The 6,000-nt window shown below is 45.6% G+C and overlaps 1 protein-coding gene across 1 annotated transcript in view; it reads right to left on the reverse strand.

The window, feature by feature from the left end:
- Nucleotides 1-2,731, reverse strand: part of LOC117048966 (thyrotropin-releasing hormone receptor-like) — a 32,334-nt gene extending 29,603 nt beyond the window's left edge. Inside the window, exon 1 of the mRNA XM_033153473.1 lies at nucleotides 2,500-2,731. The gene's annotated coding sequence lies outside the window, so the exon portion shown is untranslated. The remainder of the gene's footprint in view (nucleotides 1-2,499) is intronic.
- Nucleotides 2,732-6,000: the final 3,269 nt, after the last annotated feature.

The following is a 6,000-nucleotide window of genomic DNA, read 5'->3' on the forward strand; positions in this document are numbered from 1 at the left end:
GAGTAATGAGAGATCCTTTCCAGCTTCATTTCAGTGGATCTAGAATCACAGAATTGTAGGAAGGGAATATGAGGATCATCTATTTCAACCCCCTGCAATGCAGGAATCTTTTGCCCAACGTGGAGCTCGAACCCATAACCCTCAGATTAAGAGTCTCCTGCTCTACCAACTGAGCTGGCAGGCAATAGTAATACACTGTATATGACTAAATCATTAGTCACAATTTCAGTGATTCCATTCTGCAATGGTTCTACTCTGGGTGTGATTTAGTCAGATACAACAACCATTATAATTATAATTAATGTTAATTTATATTTGCAAGTTCTAAAACCCAACAAGAAGACAGAACATTGATCTCTAGGGATTAATCTGACCTTGGTAAGTGTGCCTCTGAGCATGCACAGACTGCACCTCGGCACAAAGTAATTACAGCTTACCACACCCACATCTAGAATAAGGGCACAGGGCTCCAATATCAGAATGTGTGATCCCCATAAACATACCCCCCTCTCTCTCTCACACACACACTGTTTTTGACAGTGGCGACAGCATCTTCTTGCTGCCACAGACTAACACAGCTTCTCTTGAAGATAGACAGTGAAGCTTCCATTACTCCATTGTAAACTAAAGTAAGCAATTATCCTGTCTCCACCAGCAGCACTGTCCTGCTCTAAAATCAATGACAGAAAGTGTGTTTATTATCACTTGCACATTCTCTGTGAATGATTTCTGTTAACAACTGTAATTGTCACTGTCTGTACCTTCTGCACTTCCTTGCCTTCTGATCTCACTTTCACAACACCCCACCCAGCTTTGTATTTATGCACCTGAAATTCAGGAAAACATTTAATGCATCTGATGGAAGTGGACTCAAGTTCTCAAATGCTTGTGCTATAATAAATTTGTTGGTTTTAAGGTGACACAAGACAACGTTGATTTTGCTGCAGTAGCCTACTAACTCCACTTACTAGGGAATCCTAACCCCTCTTAGCCCCATTGTATTGAACAGGGTTTACTCCTGAGTAGACATGGTTAGGGCTGCAGCTTCATACAGTTACAGCAGCAGTCTGTGAAAATTGCTCCATCCTAGTTGAAGACAGTCTTTCTGAATCTTTCCCTGTCCTGCACCCTTGAAGAATTTCTTTAGCTCTATCTGGAGTCAACAGAATCTCCCGGACCCTTTAAAAAGTGCGTCCAGAGTGCTGTAGCACCAGCAAATTTCTGGTGATGTTACGCTTCATAAGGAAGACCCCGTATCCATCAGAGGCTGACACATGTTGGCAAGGATCTTCCCTGCCTGTAGGACATGGGAAAGAGCACAGTGACGGAGCACAGGAGGTCCAAAGTTCAGTCCTCAGCATCTCCTCTGCAATGGTCAGGGGAGTCAGTGACAGAAAATACCCTCTCCCTGAGACCCTTGGAGAGTGACTCTGGGTGGTCTTCAACTGATGAGCCAGGACCCATTGCCAGACCTATAGTCTGACCTATGGTGGATCATTATTAATTACTTAATTAAATTTATATACCGCTTGTTGTCCATAGATCTCAGGGCAGTTCACAACATAAAATTACAATATTACAAAAACACAAAATATGTAATTAAACAACAACAACAAACCAACAATTCCTCCTTATAACAGCATTACTATTCCCACTTTGCAAATATACTGTTTATGCGTATATATCTGTGTATATACAGAGGTTGGGAGAGAGAATGAAAGGAATAGTTATGTCCAGTGCTCCCCGCCTAAAAAAAAACGTTTAGCGGTACTCTCATTTTCCAATTCATATTGAAATACTCATATTGAAATACTGCCCCTCAATGAGTCTGACCAAACTGCGGGAGGCAGTGGAAGACAGGAGTGCCTGGCTGCTCTGGTCCATGGGGTCACGAAGAGTCGGAAACGACTAAACAACAACAAAACAACAATGAGGCCAAACGTAGATTCACAAAATGTTTAGGGGTATGTGTACCCCTGCGTCCCCCCAGAAAAAAGCACTGGGTATGTCTGGGTTCAAGTTGGGTCTGAAAAGGCTGAAGGCAGCTGGAACAGACAACGGACCAATGGCTCAAATCAACAGAAGGCAAAAACTCATGATATGCCCCTAAGCTCTCACGTCACTCGACCTGTGTCAGCCTCGAGGGTGCCACAGAGCTCGTCTTGAGCTGCAGGATATCGCGTCGGAGGGTCTGGTGGAGCGCGAGCTGGTTTTGGGACTGGCGCGCACATGGGCGCACGACGGAGGGGAGGACGCGCGTACCTTGGAGAGATCTCGCCGCGCGCAACGCGCCTCACTCGCCGCAGCCCGGAACCAAACTTGAGAGTCCCAGATGCGCACAGAGGAATGCGAGCAAGTAAATCCAAGCGAGGAGAGGGAGAGAAGTGGGGTGGGGGACAGAGAGAAGAGAGAGAGAGAAAGGAATGAGATGTGGGAGGGGACAGAGAGAAAGAAAAGGGATCAGACAGGAGAAGGAATCCAGGAAAAGTGAAACTTTACCATTGGAAGGCAGCAGCTCCGGCGCGGGCATCGGAGGGCGCGGCTGCGTCTTGGAGAGACTTCCTACCTCCCCAAGTCTCGTCCTTCTGCCTGTCCGCCCGCCTTTCCCTGGCTTCGGGTATTTACAGCGACCCGGAGCTGCCGCAGTCTGCTCAGCCTCTGCCTGCCAGCCATGGGTGGGCACCCAGGCACCTTTGCCAGAAGCGGGGTCCTAGCGCCCCCTCGATGCGTTTGGGGGCGGCGGCGAAGGATAATGATCCAGGGCGACGGGAAGATCCTCGAGGGGAGATCCTGTTGGTCTTCCTTCCGTGGCTGAACCCAACTACCCACCCGCGCCTCCTCCTCCTACCCCAGGGCTCGAGACCAGCTCGCCGCCCCATCCCCATCGCAACCGCAGCTGGCAGGGGGTCGTGCGCCTTTAACAGCCGCAGTGCAGGCAGATGTGCAACAGGGAAGGCTTCCCTCTATTTCTCCAAACGAGGAAAAAAACTTCTCCTATTGATTTCCGACCTATTTTTCTGCTAATAAAGGCACAAGTGGGTGGGGGAAGAGAGGTAACCTCACATAAGTTGTGGCAATGTGGCATTTGGGGCAGGCTATGTAGGTCTGGACTTGTTAGGGATTGAACCTGGGAACTGCAGCATGAAAAGCATATGCTCTACCCCAGACCTTCTCTTGCCTCCTCCTTGAAAACATGGACATGCTCCCTTGAGCTCCTCAGAAGAAAGGTAGGAGCCAAACATAAGAAAGGTGGGGATCTCCCAACAGCAGTTAGCTGACTTATCATAGACCCTTAATCCATCTAGCTCAGGGCTGTCTACTCAGACCAGCAGTGGGTTTCAAGCAGGAGTTTTTCTGGCCCCAAGTGGAGGCACTAGCAGTTGAACCTGGAACCTCCAGTCTGCAAGGCAGATGCTTTGTCACTGAGCCGCAGTTCTTTTCCTTTGTTAGGTGAACTGATGGTTAAATCAAGGGTGGTTTTTATCAATGGGAGCTTATGGTTTTAACAGGGGTTGGGAACCTGTTCCCTTGAGGGTACACACAGCCCAGGACCTGGTTATTTGACAAGAACTCCAACATATTGACGAGGCAGAACTTGTTTTGTAGAAGCCATGCTCATTCATCCTCTGCAAAGCTTGTTCTTCTTATATGCTTAACAGGTCAAGCTTCAATACAAGCTTGTATTGTTTTTCATCAAAGGACTGAGTGCAGAATTTATTAGGCTCGTGGGTCTGAGGTGAACATGAGAAATGGCTTTTCCAGAAAGGTTTGCTTTATGATGACATCTCAAAATCCAAGCTCCTGGGCACAGCCAGTTTTGACAAAGCGTATGAGCAGCTGTCCTTCTCCTCGCCCAACATGTTTACTGAATGCAGGAAGGAAGGAGTGGGAGAACTCCTGCTGATCTCGCTGGCATCAGCAGACCTGCTGGTTGCCTTACCCACCCTGCTGTAAGGTGCAAGACACATGGAAGCATGCATGGTCTCCAAGCTGTCAGAAACTCTGCTAAATTGGGACTCCAGGTGGCATGAAGGAGCCTCCTTGTGTTGAATAGTTTCATGTTAGCACTGAGCACATAGAGGTTGGGGTAGTAGACGCAGTAGGTGCACCAATGCTAATGGTTGTGCCGCTGCAATGAAAGTGGGTGTTGCGGGGGAGGGGGCAATTGTCCAGAAGTGAGATTTTGTTTCTTTGTTTTTTAAGTTTATTTATTTATTTATTTATTTATTTATTTATTTATTTTTAATTAAATAAGTTTTATTACATAAAATGTATACAAAAGTTTGTAAATTTACATAAGAGTACATACTTACATGAAAAACAAACGAAATAGCCACTAAAAGGAAAGAAAAGAGAGAAAAGAAAAAGAGGAAGAAAAGAAAATAGCAGTGGAAGAAATAAGAAGAAGGGGAAAAAAGATACATTTTTTGAAGGAAAAATTACATTACAGTTGGTTGACTTTTATTTATACTTTTCATGTTTATACATTTCATTAACTTTCCGATCATTTTAACATTTCAAAAAAAATAAATAAATAAATAAAAATCCTTCCAGTAGCACCTTAGAGACCAACTAAGTTTGTTCTTGGTATGAGCTTTCGTGTGCATGCACACTTCTTCAGAAACACTGAAATAGAAGTCACCAGACCCTTATATATAGTGACTTCTATTTCAATGTTTTTACCTGTCTGCAATTTATCTGTAAATATTCGGTCCTGGGTGTTTTAAGCAGTTCTATGTATCTGGGAGTAAAGAGGCCAGGCACATTCAAAGGAGCTTTCTCCCGTTTTGCAGAGCAATTTCCTTGGGCACATAAATGTGTTTACAAATAGGAATTGCTATCAATGAATTGCTAACATTGAGTGGGAGTGAAAAGGGCAAAGGGGGAAAACAGATTTGTTTCACTGAGACATTTCAACATACTTTTTAAAAATGCTTTGTTAAGTGGAAAGGCTATCTAGCAACTCAAATGCAACATGCACCCATAGATTCAGTATGTTTTGAAGCATGTGCCTTATTAGTGCTGCAAGGTTGTTCAACAAACACATTAAGTGAAGAAGACTTGCTAATTTAGGAGTTACTGTGCTATCATGTGCTTATAATTCTACGCATACAGATACTTGGGACTTATTTTCTGTAAAGATTCTGAAGATTGGTTGACTGTATGAATGCTTTCTCTCAGAGAGGCCTTTACTGTACAGTAATTGTTTTTTTTTTTTAATTAAGCTCCACCTGTGTGAATGATGCAGTTAACAACGTCCAAGATCACAGGGCCCTGCCCCAATGAGCTTACAACTTACAATCTGAAACAGGAGAGATGGCAGTGGAAGGACGGGGAAAAGGGGACAGGTATAAATGGCAAGATCATGCATTTGGAATTGCAAACTGTACAGTGACAGCTCCTGCCTAATGTCAATAGGCAGGGATTTCCAAAGCTTAAGCGATCCCACACTGAAAGAGCAATTCCTAGGAAATGCAGAACAAATATTATGTGGCTCTTGTAAAAGTGCCATTTCTGCAGATCAAAGTGGTCAAATAGGTCCTTGTGGGGCAAGCCGATCCTTCAAGTAGACTGCTCCCGAGCTGTTAAGGTCTTTATATACTGATAGTAAAATCTTGAAATTGTCATCAATGGCTTTCTCTAATAAGGGCAGGGGTCAGCAAACCTACCGCACCTCGGGCCAATCTCTCCAGCGCCGATCGCGCGGCGGGCCGGAGGGCAGGGGAGTGTGCACCCATACGCGTGTGCACACGCTATTTGTGGCGCACTTCTGGGTTGGAGGAGCACTGGAAATAGCTTGTGCACATGTGCACGGGCCTCCTCTGACCCGGATGTGCACCGGAAATAATGCTTGCACATGCGCACAAGCTATTTCCGGTGCTCCTTCAATCTGGAAGTAGGCAGCCGCGCAGGGCAGCGCCGCGCCACGGGCCGGATAAACAAATCCCTCAGGCCTTATCCGGCCTGCAGGCCTTAGTTTGGGGACCCCTGAATAAGGGT

This window comes from Lacerta agilis, chromosome 6, assembly GCF_009819535.1.
Source record: "Lacerta agilis isolate rLacAgi1 chromosome 6, rLacAgi1.pri, whole genome shotgun sequence".
Lineage (NCBI taxonomy): Eukaryota > Metazoa > Chordata > Lepidosauria > Squamata > Lacertidae > Lacerta > Lacerta agilis.